Source organism: Balaenoptera physalus, assembly GCF_965194825.1.
Source record: "Balaenoptera physalus genome assembly, chromosome: 13".
In the NCBI taxonomy this organism is placed as follows: Eukaryota; Metazoa; Chordata; class Mammalia; order Artiodactyla; family Balaenopteridae; genus Balaenoptera; species Balaenoptera physalus.
Window position 1 is genome coordinate 1,706,600 of NC_138892.1, and position 17,290 is coordinate 1,723,889.

Here is a 17,290-nt window from a genome sequence, read left to right on the forward strand (position 1 = left end):
GCCCGCAAGGAGCAGAGATGGACCAGCTAGTCTTTGCGGGATTAAACCTAAGTGAGCTCCTCACACTACTTTGTCCGCAGGAGGAATTTGGGGAATGGACCGACAGGGCCCTGGGAGTTTGGGGCTCCTGGGCAGGAAGGGGTGACGTGAGGGATGTTGTGGTTTGGGGATAGAGGCGGCCAGGACCCCAGAGATGGAAAACTCCCACAGGCAAAGCCCCGTCGGGCTGATGGAGAGCTCGGACGCCCAGGGCCTGGCTGGTGCCCCACTGGATGGAGCCGGGGAGGGGGCCGAGGCAGGAAGTCCACTCTGGGCCATGAGTGGGAAGCAGAACAGGGGTTCGGGCGCCTCCCAGGCTGAGCCCTGGACCTTGGCCAACCCGATCCGCCAGCCCCGGTCCACCCAGGGCTTGCTTCCAGCCATGAGACCCTTCTACACACACTGGGCTCTGAGCCCCCAACCCCACAGGCCTCCCCAGGACACGGGAGTGGGCCGCATGTAGGGGCCAGCAGGTGTTAGCCTGAGCAGAAAGCAGGCTCCCCCCCACTCCCCTCCCCGGTCCCCGCACGTGCACCAGGGTGGGGACAGCTTGTCCCTTCCTCTGGCCCCAAGTCACCCCAGGCTCTCGAGGAGCCACGCAGGGTCAGGGCACCTGAGCACAGTGCTGGGTGAGCAGCTACCCTCCCTGTGACCTCGGGTGCTGCCCTGGGGGGGGCCTGGCATGGCCCCTAACCCTTCACTTGCTCACCCCCCAAACCAATCAAGTTCCAGGTCACTGAAAACAGGAAACAAGGAAAGAAAAAATAAATTAAACTCAGAAGCAAGGAGCAGAGAGGAGCAGTCAGTCCAAACTTTGCTTTTTCTGGAGGCGCCTGAGGCACCCCACATCCCAAGTCTCTCCTGCCCATGTCTAAAGCGCAGCCAGGAGACAGGAAACGAGGCAGCAGCAAAGAAATTCACTTCCTCGCCTCGTTTTGAATAATCCCTAGGAAAAGTTCTTGGAATGATGTGAGGGTTCTGATAATTGGCCAATACGTTTTGTCCTTCAACAAAGGCATGAGGGTGCGGGAGGGTGCTGAGAAAGATAAAAACCTTCTCCTTTAAAGTAATATCCTTGTTTGTGGAGTGGAAGTAATATCTCGTTGATTGCATTTGCTACTGTGTATCTGTCTCTCTCAATCCAGCTTCAGGAGGCGACCTCCAAATAGAGTTAATTTAATCGGCAGAAATCACCCTGCAACTGACTTTCCGGAAACTGAGATTAGATGAAATCTCTATTCCAACGAGCCTGCCTGTCATTAACTATTCCCTGTGAAAAGCCTAATGTACAGCATTTAAAAATCTCCCCAGATGTTGTCAGATTCCATAAAGGTGCTCTTCTATTAAGGAATTAGCAACAAGGGCCACGGGACTTGGTGATGAACAGACGGACCCCAGGATCTTGCTCTGGACAGATTCCTGTGGACTGAGGCTGTGAGTGGCGGGCAGCAGAGACCCCAAAGCCACCTGCCCAGGGAGCAAGAAAGATGCGGGGACCCCGAGAGAGCAGAGAAGGAAGAGGCCAGCTCCCCTCTGAGCAGGCTTGGGGTCCCCACCAGGCAGGGACACCTGCCTTCCGCAAGGCCACAGGAAGGACGTGACCGCCAGGTTCAGCCCGTTCACCTCACCTGCGTTCTGGGTTGGAGCTTCATCACGTGGACGATGTGACCATGAACACATCCGTGTCTCACATGTGTTCCTGCTTACAAACTGGGGGCCCCTGGCGCCCTGCACGCCCTCCAGGTGACTTTGCACGCATGTACTCCAGGTTGGGCGGGATGATTGATCTCTGACCCCAGTGTGCAAACCCGCTCTGCGTTCTCCAGGTTGGGACGAGGGGGTCAAAGTCAGAGCTCTGACTTCCCTCCCCGTGTCTGTGCCCAGTGCCCACATCTATAAACCGGCTCCATGCTGGTCCCTCCTTGTGGGGATGCTGGGATTCCCTGAGGCCAGGCTGTAGGGACCAGTCTACCTTAGGCACAGGTGAAGGGCTTCCTGCATGTGACCTTGGATTGATACTTTGATTAGTGCTTTCACCCCCTTTAGCCATAAGATGGGGGTGGGCTTGTCCAGCACCCGGTAACTCATCAGAGCCTGATGGGGCATGGGGCGGCCAGGCCACCCACTGGTTCCCAGTTCAACCGAGAATTACATCTGATTTCTCCTTGGAAACCATGCAAACAAGAAGGGAATGGCAAGACATCACTGATTTTTTTACACTTACCGTGTGTCCTGCAACCTTGCTAAACTCACTTATTAGTTCTAGTAGAGCTTTGTATGCTGCAATGGGTATGCTCCATAAATGATCATGTCATCTGTGAATAAAGACTTCCTCTCAAACAAACAAACAAACAAAAAGAAGGGAATGGCATGAAATATTCAAAGCGTTGAGAGAAAAAAAAAAACCCCATAAAATTCTGAAACCTGAGTAATTATCCTTCAGAAGTGAAGGAAAAAGAAAGCCTTTCTCAGATAAAGTTTGAGGGGGTTTGTGCCAATATACATGCCTTGTGAGAAATGTGAAAACAAGTTCTTTAGAGAGACAGAAAATGATATAGTTCAGAAACTCTGTTTAAAGAAAGAAAGAGCATTAGAGAGGACTAAGTGAAGGTACAGTAAACATTTATTTTCTTATTCTTAATTGATCTAACAAATGACAGTTAAAAATAAGAATGACAATGTATTTGATTATGTATCCTTATGTATGTATCTTATGTACATCTATCTATGCTGATATATAAATAAAATGAACGTCAGGATAATACAAGTGACCAGAGGGAGGAATTAGGATTGTCTGGTTATTATGAGGCACTTAAACTACCCGTTAAGTGGTATAGTATTAATTGAATGTGTATTCGGATTGGTTGTAAATGTAAGCTGCAAACTCTAAGAAATAAGTTTAAAAAAAAGTTAAAAAAGAAATACAACTGACACACTAAGAAAGGAGATTATATAAAATGTGCAATTAAAACCATGAAAGGCAGAAAAAGTGTGGCAGACAAAAATAAGAACAAAGAGCAAGGACATCAGACAGAAAACAGGTTTAGTTTTGTAGAAGCTGAAAGATTATTCTAAAATGTATACAAAAATTCAGAGTCCATAATAAATAAGACGATCTTGAAAAAGAGCAAAGTGGCCAGACTTCTCCATTGGCTATCAAGACTCGTTATTGAATACAAGCTCCAGCGATTAAAAGCGTGGTATTGGTGCAAGAATGGTCAGATAGAAGTTGGATGGAACCCAAAAGTAGACCTTGCATACGTGGAAATTGATTCATGACAGACTCCCAGGAAGCAGTGGGGAGAGGATGCCTTCAGCAAATGCAGCTAGAGATGATCACACTAAGTGAAGTCAGTCAGAAAGAGAAAGACAAATATCATATGATATCACTCATATGTGGAATCTAACATACAGCACAAATGAACTTACCTGTGAAACAGAAACAGACTTACAGACAGAGAGCAGACTTGTGGTTGCCAAGGGGGAGGAGGCTGGGAGAGGGATGGAGTGGGAGGCTGGGATTAGTAGATGCAAAGTATTATATATACGATGGATAAACAACAAGGTCCTACTGTATAGCACGGGGAACTGTATTCAATATCCAGTGATAAATTATAATGGAAAAGAATATTAAAAAAAAATATATATGTATAGCTGAATTACTCTGTTGTACAGTAGAAGTTAACACAACATTGTAAATCAACTCTACTTCAATAAAAAAATAAAATAAAAGAACAAAAATAAAATCAAATGATGTTGGAGCAATTGAGTATTTGTGAGGAAAAACAAACAATCGAACTTGAACCCTTGATCACACCGTACATAAAATTGAATCCAGGTGGATTGATAAACAGAAGAATCAATCTCCTAGAACATAATAGGGAAGAAAAGCTTCATGATTTGGAGAAAGATTTCTTGGCCACAAATACAAAAACCACAAACATTGGAGACTAAACTAATTGAATGCGGTACGTAGTGCCTTAATCCACATCTATTCACGGCACACACACCGGCGCATACCACAAACGTAATTTTGAGAGAAAGAAGCTTAACACAAAACAACCCGTGCTGCATAATCGTATGCCCTGTGTGGCAGCGTTCAGGGCTGATATTTAGGGGGTAAATGACTCAATTTTAAGAAGTAATTCAAGAGTGTGGTTACCTGCAGGACAAGAGTAGAGTCTGGGGTTGGTGAGTGGGCCTGGAGGGTTTCAGAGAGCAAACAGGGTCTGTATGACCTGCTGTTGATTAGGTGGTACTCATTTGATGAAACTGAATTAAGATGCACCTTATGCATCAGGTATTATTCTTCATATTAGAATGTTTAAACATGGTGACCTCCAAAATTTATCACCCTAACTGTAAATAGTTGCAAAAATGTGATTTTCGTGGTATTTCAGATGTTAAAACTATTACGTTATTACTTCACATTTTTGCAACAGAATCTAAATATACAGCAATGGATACCAGGCATCTATTTTTTAAAGGCTTCAGTAAGTGCTGGGTTTTAAGTTGAAACGGAAGCACTTAATTTTTACCTTCCTTTCATACACTCATTCCAGTCCTCCATTAAATTGTAACCTAACATATTTTATGTTTTCAGGGTTTTTGATCATCCTATCATAATTTCCTATTATAACATGGATAAATATGTTTATAAATTGATATTTTTTAATATCCAGGTGCCACTGGGCTTTAAATGCTAAAATTTCTTCTAGGTTGAGTTATGATTACAATTATTTTCGCAACACTAGATTAACAGCACATGAACGTAGTATACATTGTGACAAATGCTTAGCAAACATAAAAAGGTTTTTTAAATGCATCTCATCCCCACATTTAAATCACACCCCCTTAGATGGTCTAATTGCTGGAATGAAGCGGCATTCAATTTTATTCTTACTTTTAATTTTAAAAATTTAATCTAAAGCACTGAGAACGTGCTCATATAAATAAGGTGAAAATGAAGGGAATGTTTTCGTTCGATGTACATCATTTCATTGAGGTTGGACATTGAGCTGTGTGCCAGCGAGCACACTGTGTGTCTGTGGTACCCACGTGTCCCCCACCGTGATTCTGTACTCACTGCATGATGTCGACAAGGGGTCCGTGCTCCCTCCCCTGGAAAAGCTGGCGGCCTGGGACTCTGGGACTCTGAGGCTGGACCCAAAGGGGGTATGTACTATCTCCCACCACGAAGATGGCTGATACCAAAAATTCAGAGAAAGACAGGTTTTGGGGAGAATGTGGAGGCTTCAGACTGCAGACCCAGCTGTGGTCCAGCCCAAGGCCCGCGTGAGTCAGCAGGTGCGGGAGTGAGGATGCCTTGGAGGTGGACTGCCTCCACCTGAGTATCCCTGAGATACAGCCGCCTGCCCAGCCCGTCAACGGTGACGGACGGTAAGGACACGGCTGTCCTTGTCTGCAGCCCCAGATTTCAGGGGTTTCCTTCCACAGTAACCTGGTCATGCCACGCCCACAAGAGGGATCTGGCATCAGACATTATTTTAAATGATTATGACTTAAGCATTAAAATCAACTTATGATTATCATTCAAAATAAACTGTTACTAGAATTACTTTAAGTTTTAATAAGTTATGTGAGAGTCTGAGCTTAGTTGAAAGGAAAGAATTTGAAACCTACCTGAATTTGTAAAAATCATTTGTTACCCAGTCATTGGAAATTCTCTCTCTCTTTTTTTTTCTCCCTAAATCAACAATAACTTGAATTGCCTTTTTGTTTAAAGACCATTGTTTTAGAACAGAAAACTTCAGTCTATGGGCCAGATACAGCCTACAGCCTGTTTAGATTTTTTTTGTATGACCCACCCCCTATAAATGGATTTTTAAAGGGTCTTACTAACAACAACACATGTGATGGAGGCTGCATGTGACCAACGAGCCTAAGACGCTTACTACCCGGCCCTTTACAGCGCAAGTTGGGGAATCTCTGCTTCGGGAAATCCTTTTCCAGGGTTTTGGTGGTAAAGTCCCCATTTGTGTCTGAAAAATATTTTTTCCTTCCTTTTCTCTCGAACACTAGATGTAAAAGTATGGACTCATATTTTTTCTTCCGTCCTTCGGAGATATTATTCTACTATTTTTTCTTGCCTCTGCTGTTCCTGCCAAGGGTTCTGTTATTAGCACAGTCCGTGATCTTTGGAGGTGATAGGTCTTTTCTCTCGGGCTACTTTTAAATTCTTACCTCTGATCTGGTACCTTTCAGGTTGCTTTTCAGGGTCGTTCTCAGTGTGAAAGTCTTATTGTTATACCCTTGTATTCATAATAAGTCTTCCATATGAGGATTCATGTCTGTCAGCGATCTTAGAGAAGGCTCAGCCATTCTCTCTGTGTCTGTTGTCTCTCCCCAGCTTCCTCTGGTCTCTTTTTCTGGAACTACAATTAAACTATGGTGTTTATGGGTTTTGGTGTTTGTCCTTCAAGTTCTTTCCTGCCTCTTTGGGAACTTATTCAGTTCTCCCTTTCATTTTTGCCAATTGTCTCTCTTTAAAAAAATAATGATTTTTTTTTCACTTCTTAAGGTTACCTTTTTTTTTTTTTCTTCTCTGATATTCTTGGTATTCTTAATAGTTTTCTGATCTGTGCTGAGGTTTCTGATCTCCCTTTTTGTTGATTAAACATTCACAAACAAATGGGCTTTGTGGTCAGCCTTTCAGCCCCCCAGGTGCTGGGGGGCTGCGTCTCCTGTCCCCATAGCACTCTTGGAGCACCCTGAGTGTTTCGTCCTTCGGGATGTGAGCTGCTCAGCAGGGCTTTGTCTGAGAATCTGCTCAACTAGGAGAAGTACTTGAATCTCTTTTTTTGGTCATTTTTAGGTTTGCAAGCTATGCAGGTCGAGTTAATGCAAACCCAGCTGAGGACAGAGTCGGGCTGCCTTTCTCTTTGCCCTCAGGCTAATCCTTGTTCCCCTCATCCTTCACTGCCTTCATAGCCTTGGAGGACCACTCTTCATTTCTTTGGGAGGGGTCTTCGTTCAGGGCTGCCTACCCCCATCCCAGGCGCACATCCTTAAAGACTCCAGCCAGGCCTCTTGGGGGCCAAGATGGACCAACAAGCCTTCAGCCCTCACAGCAGCCGCGGGACCCCAGGGTTCCTGTCTGCAGCCTCTCGGTCTTGTTCCTGAGACCTTCTCCACTTTCTCTAGAGCTGAGCTGTGCATTGACAAGGATGTTTAATTTCTATATGCAGCTTTTCTATGTTTCTGGAAGGACAGGGTATGTAAGTCCACCCGTTGCTGTAAGGGGACGCTCCCACGATCCCTCTCAGACCCATAACTGGACACGCTGCCCCCGACAGACAGTCAATTACCGCCCACCAGGAAGGGGCAGGAGAACCTCCGCTGGCCAGGAAGAAAGCCAAGGGCACCTGTGAGGAGGGGAGGGGTTTGGATGGGAGGGGCCCACCCGAACAGAGCTCTTGGCCTGGGGATACCTGGCTACTGAGCACCTGCTCTGTGCCAGGCCTTCCTCTAGGTGCTGTGGACACAAGGAGAGGAAAATAAATGCTGTAACTGACAAAGCGTGTTCTGAGTTAATCAGCCCTAAGTGCCCCAGCCATGGTCTGTGTCTGTCTCTCCAGTTAAAACGTTTGTCACGTGGTCTTCACCTACCTGTTCCTCTGTCTGCCACACCAGGCACAAGCATCTGTGTCCCAGAGTGTCCAGACTCCATTTTATTCAGGTCTGTACTCGTGCACCGGCCTGGTATCTGGCATAAAGTAAGGCTGGAATTACCTGGTGGAGGAGTAGCTTAGTTCAGTGAGTCAGGAAGTGGGTTTAATCAGGGAGGTCTCGGGAATGGAAAGCCTTCATCGCCGTCACCCAGGCCAGCCGACAGCTCCCGTCTCCCGGGCGCATCCAGCTTGGTCCTGATGTAGTGGGGGGCGGGACCCCACCCTCCATGGCTCCCTCGTGCAGCGCCAGGACACGCACCCTCCACCACACCCTGGGCCTGGGGTCCAGCTGCCCTGCGGCTCCCACACGGGTGGTGCACCTGCTGTGCCGGGCCACGCCCGGGGGGCCTGGGGGCTCTCAGGGAGGGTGGGGAATAGAAGGATGGCCTCCCGCGGCTGGTCCCCAGGCCTGGCTGACCCGCGGCAGCCTCGGCAGGAGGCACCCCTGTCCCCCTGCTCAGCCCTCAGCTCCCCATCCTCGCATGGCAGACCCAGCCTCTGCAGAGCCTCAGAGGGACCCACACTTGACAGGTGGAAGGGGGTGTCAGGTACACGCTGGGCTCCAGTGGGGCTCACTTTCCTCTCACGATGTTCATCTGAACTGACGCCATCACCACCTGGCAGGGCCACCTGACCCAGGGCTCTGCGTCACTAGCCGGGGTGGCATCCTTTGACCTCCGGGTGCCAGGCGGCAATGCTGGAACTCTGCGCAGGCCCCCTGCGCTCCTGACAAGCAGCCTGGGGCCCTGGGACCCGCTCCCTCCCCTCGAGCTCTTACCTGGCACCTCTTTGAACAGAACAGCTCCAGCCAGAGGGGTCGCCTGGCTGTGTGCAGAGCTCTCACCTGGGGGAGGTGCCAGGTGTATTGGGGCACGGCCGTGGCCAGGGCAGGGGCAGGGAGAGGCAGGTGGGGGACAGAGGGGCTGCCTGCCGGGGCCCTCCTCCCAGCTCTGAGGTCTGCAGGGAAGTCCAGGGCGGGGAGCGCCGAGGACCAGTGGGTGTTGGCCACAGGATGAGGACGGAGTTGCCTGAGGATGGGCTAGGGTGGAGAGGCAGCAGGTGCCGTGTAAATGGCCTCATGGGGCGGGGGGCATCCAGCTTGGGGAGGGGCAGACGAGGGGAGGCCGCGTGGAGCAGAGGCCCGGCTCTCCCAGGACTCTTCCAGGAAAAACAAAGACAGATATTACGCAAAACAAATGTACCTTCTAACTCCTCTGTGCTCTTAAAGGCACTCAGAGGGCAGGATTTCATTCCACATTAAATAATTCACTGTGACACCACCCACACCAACCAGCGGCTGAACCCGCTGGGCCGGGAGACTCTGTTCCTCCTCCAGATCCCGGCCTCCGGCCCCCAAACCCCGGACAACTGCGGCCATGGCCAGCAGGCCCTTCTGAGGAAGAAACATCTGTGGGTGGGGGGAAAGAGGGTCAACAAAGCCCCAGCGAACCTTCCTCGGGTGCCCTGGCCCCGGCCCCGGTCCGTTCTTTGCTTGTGAGGCCCAAGCTCTCTCCATCAGTCTTGCGGGGTTTCGGCTGCGAGCCAGGCTGGTTCTTGCTGGGTGGAAACCGCTGCTGCAGATGGTGTAGAAACTTGGCCTCGGGAGTCCGAAACCCAGGACACCCTCCAGCAGCTCTGCAAAAATAATCCCGAGTTACTCCCGACTTGCCCAGGGGCTCCTGGGTGATCCTGGCATCTGTGCTTCCTCCCTGCGGGGTGCCCGGCCGCGAGGTCAGGGCGTGGCCCCCAGGCAGCCCGTCCGCAGGCCCTAACCTCTGCGTCCCCCAGCCTCTTCCTTCCTTCAGCGAGGCTGGGCCAAGCACTGGCTACGCCGGGGCTGGGGACCCAGAGGGCAGGGCCGACGGTCTGCAGGGCACAGAGGGCCTGACGGGACACTCGGAGCCAGGCGGGCACAGAGGAGGGTCAACGGCTGCTGGAGAAAGAGCACGCAAGGGGGGAGAGGGCCCGGATGTGCGGGGCCAGCAAGGGAAGCAGCTTCTGCGACGGCCCAGGACACCTGCCCAACCGTGGGAACGGGACCCCCAGAGCAGGGCCGGGGTGGGGGTGCACGGGCAGAGCCGGATGCGGACCAGAGGAGGACAAACCAAGAGAGAGGACTGCCACACGGAGCAGAGCTCGCACCTCACGGGCTTGGGCCAGCCTGGCAGGGGTTAAAGCCTTCAGAACCGACATTGCGCAGCTAGGTAGTTGGAAAACTCTCTCCGGTGAATGAGGAGGAAACCGCGGGAGCAGAAAGCAACCCAGGGCCCATATTCCTACCCTACTCCACACCCTATGACAGACCCTAGTCATCACCTGTCCTCACCCTGGTCCACACCTGTCCTCACTCTGGTCCACAGCCCCTACCCACCCCACCTGGAGACTGTTGGCATCTGCACCTCACTCTTCCCCACGCCCCACAGGTAGCTCCTTGCCCTGTCCCAGCTCCCACGGGGCCTGCCTCCAATCCCATCAGACACCTGGTTGCTGGACCCAGAGCTGTGCATGATCTTTGTTTCTTCTTTCTCCTGCAGCCCGTCTCTGACCTCCAACTCCTGCCCATTTGAATGATCTCAAGGCATGTCCGGATCCAGCCCTCCTCAAGCTGTCTCCTCCAGCCTGCCCTGTCGCCCACCTGATTTCTGCAGGGAACCCCTGTCTACTCTCTGCATAGAAGCCAGTCAGACCAGGCGTGCCCCGCCGGGACCCCATACGTCATCACAGCGCGGCCCCAGGACCCGCCTGCACCTGTCACCGCCCCCTCCCCCCACCTCCCTCCAGCCATCCCGGACTTCTTGTCATCCATGCGAAAGAGCACGTTCCCCAAAGCCTCAGCACTCTGCACGTCTGTGCCCTTTGTCCTGAGCTCTTTTCTCCCATCTAGCCACGTGACTTGCTCTTGCCTCTCCTTCAGGACTTTTCTCAAAAATCACCTCCTCAGAGAGGCCCTGCAGGACTGCAGTATCTAAGCCAGCCCCTCTGTCTCCCCACCCCTCCCCTGATTTCTGTTTCTTGCCAGCACCTGGCCTCCTCCCAGTCCTTGCTTATCCACTTCCTTGCTGGTCCCCCTGCTTTCCTTTCTGCCCTGTAAGCTGCAGGAGTGCACGGGCATATCTGCCTTACTCCCCACCTCACCGGCAGCCTTTATAGGGGGGTAGCTGCCCACACGGTTTTGAGTGGGTGAACTGAGCCCCTACTTGCCTTGGACCACACCAGGCGCCCTAGCTCATTAAACCGCACCAAGAAAGCTGAGCCAGGCACGGCCCTGAGTCTACGGGTAGACCTGCGAGGCTCCAAGGGTCTGGAAGACGCTGACACCTGCACGCCTGGCCCAGGAGGCCATGGGGACCCGGGTGAGGGGGGTGAGAAGCTCTGCGGTCCAAGGCTGCCCCGTGCCCCTAGTGACACATCTGTCTTCATGTTGCTTTGCCGACAGCAGCCCCGACGTGTCCCACAATGGAAGCACTGCCAGGGATGCAAACACCATGCCGTGCTGTAATTGCTCCGTGAAATCCGTATCCTCTCCCTGACATGCGTTTTACCCACTCAACTAATCATTAACCGATAGTTTGCTGCACGGAGATAATATTTCTAATATGTAATGCAATTTACAGAGTATAGAAAGTGCTTACGGTACAAAGCTGTTGTTTGGGGTCGCGGACCTGAATGGAAATTGATGAAGGCTCTGGCTTGGGAGACAGAGGGAGCCAAGTCTGACGGCTGACAGTCCCAACGGATATTTGTCTATGCAGGAGACATATCTGTAAATCAAGGAGAAGGGAAAATCAATGCATTTGCATCTTTTCTCTCTCAAAAGCCCACTAGCTGTACTTTATTTAATGCGAGGCGTATTTGTCCTCCATCACTTGGGTGACATATATGGGTCGGGACCTACCAATAATTTCAATCTCCTAAAAGCACATTTCTATGCTAATTTTTAATTACAATTAGTGCCAGTGTCAGCTGTCGGCTTTGGTGACTGACTTCACGATTTGCCCGCGTTACACCTCTGGTGCAAGATTCAAGGCGGCGGGGAGGGTGGGGCTTACTGGGAAAGGAGGTGTGGATTCTAAGCCAGGTGATTTTAGGCACCGGCTGGGGATGCCTCGTGGAAAGTCTGGTGCGTGCAGCTCAGCTCACGCTGTTTCCGTGGGCTCTGACGTTCCCCCCCCACCCTCCTGTGCTCCCCACCCCTCGCCAGTGCACATGGCGGGACCCTTCTTGGACTTTCCAGGAAGGCCCAGCTGCGGGTAGAATGAGTTCCAGGAACGAGTGAGTCCCACGAAGTCCGACCAGCAGAGAACAGCACGGGCAACCTCCAGGGTTGTGAGAAATGATAAACTGCCCTTGTGATAAGCCACAGAGTTTGTGGTGATTTGTCTCCTGACCATAGAGAGAGCCTTAGAGTGACAGCCCAGGACGGGGGCTTTGCCCCTCTGCCCAGCTACACGCAGGAAAACCCTGCAGTGAGAAGACTGGTCTCCTGGACTTCCCCTCCAGGACAGCAGGGCAGGGGGCAAGGAGGCTGCACCCCACTCTGCACAGAGCTTTGGGGGGGGCGGGTGGAGAGGGCGGTGGGTGTCTGAGGCTGGAGGGGAGGAGAGCCAGCCGGGAGGTGGCGGGGCCCTGCACAGAGCACCCAGTCCCCGCAGCGTACCACCCCCAGGCCGGGCCAGAGGGCCTCTGCTCCCACCCATGCTCCCTTCAGTATCTGCAGGGCCCCTCCGTAATGGAAGCTGACAGAATGCAAATGAGTTTCTAAAGGGACCAGCAAAAGCGGCAATTTTTCTCATTTAATCTTCAGATGAGCTGTCTGTCTCTGGGAGCAGAGTCTCATGAGAATTCGGAGACTAATTTTCTCCATCAACATGAGATTAGTGGCGTGAGGGGGCTTTGGGGAGTGTCCTCCTGGTGAGGCCCAGATGCAGCCCTCAGAGCTGTCCCCAACAGGCCTGGTGGCGCTGTCCACAATGGGAGGAGACCGCCACACCTGCAGGACAGACAGTGCAAAACCATCTGAAGAAGAGGAGTCTGGGGTCCTAATTCCCAGCTGGACGCTTCCTCGTACGCAGAAGTTTCAGTCCCGTATTTCTCTAAGGACATCTTACAACTCAGAACCCATTGCCTTTCTGGGACCCTCAGAGCTAGGTCTGTGGAGCAAGGGAGGCCCTGCGGGTCCTGTGCACGGACCCCACCTCCAGGGCCCCGGGTCGCTCCAAGGAGTGCCCCCTGCCCAGGAGGAGGGGAAGCCAGGGTACGCATCAAGCACAGCACTTCTATGGCCCCCTCCCACCTCACAGGACCCCTGAAGGATGGTATCAGCCCATTTCACAGGTGGAAACACAGACTCAGACGGGAGCAGCCTGTCCAAGGGCGCTGGACTCTCAGCCGTGCGACCAGCCGGGATTCGAGCCCGGGCCTGCATGACTCCAAAAGGCACGTCTTCGGTCTTCCTCCCAGAAGGAGCCTACAAGAGGCAGGTCAGCAAGGCCAGCAGCCCATCTCAGACCCGTGGCTGTGGGAGGGCAGAGCCCGGAGGCAGAGTGCAAACTGACCACGGGGAGCCCCGCCGACCCGCCAGGAGCTGGGCTCCCGCACACACGCCGGGGTGCAGGCCATCGCCGCGCACAGGGTCACGGTGACCCCGCCCCTCCCTCGCCCTCTGCCCCCACCCTCAGAGGCCACCCCCATGTGACAATCTGAGGTGGGGTCTCCACCTGCACTGAGACCCCCATACACACCTGGGTCTGTGGGCAAAGCAAGACATTGCACAGATGATCCCCACTGGGGCCCAGGCAGAAAATCACCAGTGTGGGCAGTGAGGACTCACTGAGATGTGGGGACCACAGTGTCCCCCGAGGCTCCAAGGGGTGCGCCCGGGCGGTCAGGATTCAAGTCCGGGAAACAGGAGGACTCTAGGAGGGATAACAGTGTTGACCCCGCAGTTTCTATGGGCCTGAGACTGTCTTCGGCTTTGGGAATGAAGCCATTCAATCCTGTGCTCCCTCCAGGGGAAATTCACATTTATCAGCCCAACTTTACACAAGGGCTGCCCGGAGTTACAGAACTAGGATGGCCGAGCCAAGAAGGGCTGGGCAGTGGGCTGAAAATCCACCCCTTCAGCACCGTCCTAAGCCTCTTCCTCAGTGAGATGCCCCTTTTCAATAATAACAGGGGAAGAATCTGTTAGTGTGAGGCTAGGGTCACCACCCTGCCCCCCCCATACTGGGACACCTCCCCTAAAACACAGGAACCTTGAGCTCATCTCAAATGAGCAAGAGAAAAGGATTGTGAAAAATCCATACAAAGACACCTCCGTGAGAATCAAGACTGAAAGTGAGCTGACGGAGGGGCCAGTGCGGACCGCCCACTGGAAACTGGCCTCTGAGCACGTGCAGACTGGAACCTAATGCAACAGAGAAGCCTAAAGAAATTAAGAAAATGACTGGCCCATGAAAGAATGCAGTAAGTAAGGGCTTCCCTGGTGGTGCAGTGGTTGGGAATCTGCCTGCCAATTCAGGGGACACGGGTTCGAGCCCTGGTCTGGGAGGATCCCACATGCCGCGGAGCAACTAGGTCCATGAGCCACAACTACTGAGCCTGCGCGTCTGGAGCCTGTGCTCCGCAACAAGAGAGGCCGCGATAGTGAGAGGCCCGCACACCGCGATGAAGAGTGGCCCCCGCTTGCCGCAACTAGCGAAAGCCCTCGCGTAGAAACGAAGACCCAACACAGCCAAAAAAATAAAGTAAATAAATAAATAAGTCAGGAGGAAAAAAAAAGAATGCAGTAAGTAAAAAATAGAAAAGCTCAGGAATGAGCTGGCTAAGCAGGAAGGGGGTAGAAAGGACGGAAAGAGTTTAGAAACCAATGTTTAAAGTAAAAGCAACGTCACCTCAGAAAGGAGAATCCAGCTGGTACGTACACAAGAGTGAACAGACCCCACTGATACTGCAGTCAGGTCAGTGCAAGAAAGAAAGGAGAAAAATGGAGAAGTGAACTAAAAAGTAACGGTTCTAAAGACAGTTATACAGTCACAGAATAGAAGCAAAGAAGGTTCAAGAAATGTGTGAATGGAAGCCCCCCAAATTGGGGAGGAAAGCAGTGGAACAGAACAGGTGTTAACCATCCCCATGAAAGGAATCTTTCCTGAAATATAGAATGCTGTGGAAAGGGGGCATTGTGATTCTGGGACAATCAGCAAGCATTACTGAGCAATGTTCTAGTAAATATTGGTCTTTGCGGATTAAAGACAATCTACTGGGGGCAATGTGGACAAAAGAGAAAGCTATTTGTAAGTAGGGTGATGATCTCATTATCATCCAATCAGGGCAGCTTCTGAGATGAAGGCAGGGATGTTGTACAGATTGTGCTTAGTGGACGATACGCACAGACCAGGACACCTGGTGACCGTACACCTGAGACAAGGACGGGATGGTCACCAGGATCCTTGACAGCAGAAGAAAATGGAAAATCAGATTTAAGGTACTCAAAGAAACAACATGCAAGCAGAGATTTTCTATGCTAACTGACCTTCAAGTATCAAGACCACAGACAAAACTCAGGAACAGGTGAGAACACAAGCAGCCTATCTATCTCCCCCGGCCCTTCCAGGAAGTCACAGGAGAAGCCTCAGCATGAGGGCTGGTGCTGAGCATATAGCTGCAGAACCAACAGCAAATGACAAGTCACATAAATTATATGATAACTTACATAAGTTATATGATAACATAAGTCACGTAAGTTATATGATAACAAAATTATCTCAAAAGGGAAAAGTCCCCGATAATTTGGAAACAAACTGAAAGAGGAAAACCTGACGGTACATCAAGTTAGTGATGCAGACAGGCAGAGAAAACTATGGAAAGTGTAGTGGATTTGTGATGTTGAACTGATACGGGTGCCGTCGTGGGGAAAACCAACACGGTCAGCGTTTGCGGTAAAAAGACCTAAGTATGACCAGACGTTTGCATTGAAAGTCTTTGCGTGAAGGAGTGGCTTTGCCTTAGGAGGACAAGATGCAGTGAACGCCAGCATGCACAGGCACCCCTGCTGCCCCGACTTCGGGAAGGGTCTGCTCCAGGCTGCAGGTGTGTCGTAGGTGGGACATAACGTAGCTCCCTGTGGGACTGGCGAATCAATCCTCCAGGGTCTGCCTCTTTTTGTGTCCCTCCTAATATACCATGCGTTCACCCCCATCCCAAAACCTCCCAAAGTCACGTACAGTTAGGGCAGCAGGTTCAGATTCCAGGATCCCAGGGTCAAAGTGAGGCCCAGGTTTGGCAGTGGAAATTCCCAGAAAGCTTTAGCACTTTTACACTCTTATGCTTTTATCAACACGGCACCAAAACAGATCAGGCAGAACTTGGTGGAAACAGGAAGGACGGACCGATCGAACAGGGAGCTGGAGGTTTAAATGATCTTGCAGAAACAAAGACCAAAATGGCAAAGGATATTTGAAGATGGGATTGGGAGCTCCCTTGCCCTGATGAACAAAAGTCGGATGGAATACTAAGCAAAGGACTGCAGAACGCTCTTGAAATGTGACAGAGTAACCTATGGCCCTGAAATGGTGTGAATTACAGCTACACGCCCTAAAAACAAGATGTTGAGGGAAAGAAGACATTCCCTTTAGAAAATAAACAGTGTGGCTCCACGTTATAAAGTTCAAACTGGAGAAATGTCCGAGTTCATCATTTAGGGTCGTATTTGCAGGTGGCACAACTGCAAACGTAAGAGATGGGCATCGCTGAAGTCAGGAGACTGCTTCCTCTAGGTGAGGGGGGCTTGGAAGCCAGGAGGGGTCATGGGGGTGCCCTGCCTTCACCTAACACATCAGCCTTATTCTAAATCTTACGTGTACGGAAGTGTGCTGTGCACCCTCTCATGTGTGTACAAGAAATGCACATGTTTACAAATGGGCATTGAAGCCATAAGGAATGAAGAAGGTGGAATAAAGTCCATCCAGTGAGAGGAAGGTCGGACTGGAGAAGGTTTCTCAAGAGGCAGAGATGAGATTAGAACGATGGCAGGGGAAGAGAAATCGAGAGCACCTGTAGAGACCCAGCTGAGGAAGCGTTCCTGGGCTGGTGCTGGGTAAAGACGCCACCCCATGCCATGCCAGACCCGTGGAAGTTCTGGCCATCGCTGCGTTTGGAGTCTGAGGTCATGGGGGCTTCGGGTTCCGGTCCTGGGCTTTCTCACTAAGCGCCTGGGACTCCCCGGTCACCTGGGCCCACGGGTCCCAGGGGAGAGGCCGCCGGCAGAGACCAACTCGCACCCACCCGTGCTCCAGCCAGAGCAAGAGCCTCAGCCAATATCGTGTCCCTCTCATCTTGTGGTGCGATGACGAATTCCCAGAGGAGAGCTGGAAAGCAGAAGAGACAGTGAGGGGAACCTGGGCCGGACCTGAGACCGGCCATTGTCCAAACCTCTGTGAGGCCTGAGCCGGATCCCTGATGCCTCGCCGTCTGGGGACAACCACAGCTGTCCCCACCACCTCCAGGCCTGAGTAAACCTGCCCCGGACGCGAATGAGCAGAACCAAACCCCCGTGCTCCTCG

At 51.6% G+C, this 17,290-nt stretch overlaps 1 long non-coding RNA gene across 1 annotated transcript in view; it reads left to right on the plus strand.

Moving 5' to 3' along the window:
• The window catches only part of LOC309641544, an 800,613-nt gene extending 786,121 nt beyond the window's left edge, over positions 1–14,492 (plus strand). Inside the window, exon 2 of the long non-coding RNA XR_014252681.1 lies at positions 14,251–14,492. This is a non-coding gene — a long non-coding RNA (uncharacterized lncRNA). The remainder of the gene's footprint in view (positions 1–14,250) is intronic.
• The last annotated feature ends 2,798 nt before the right edge of the window (positions 14,493–17,290 follow it).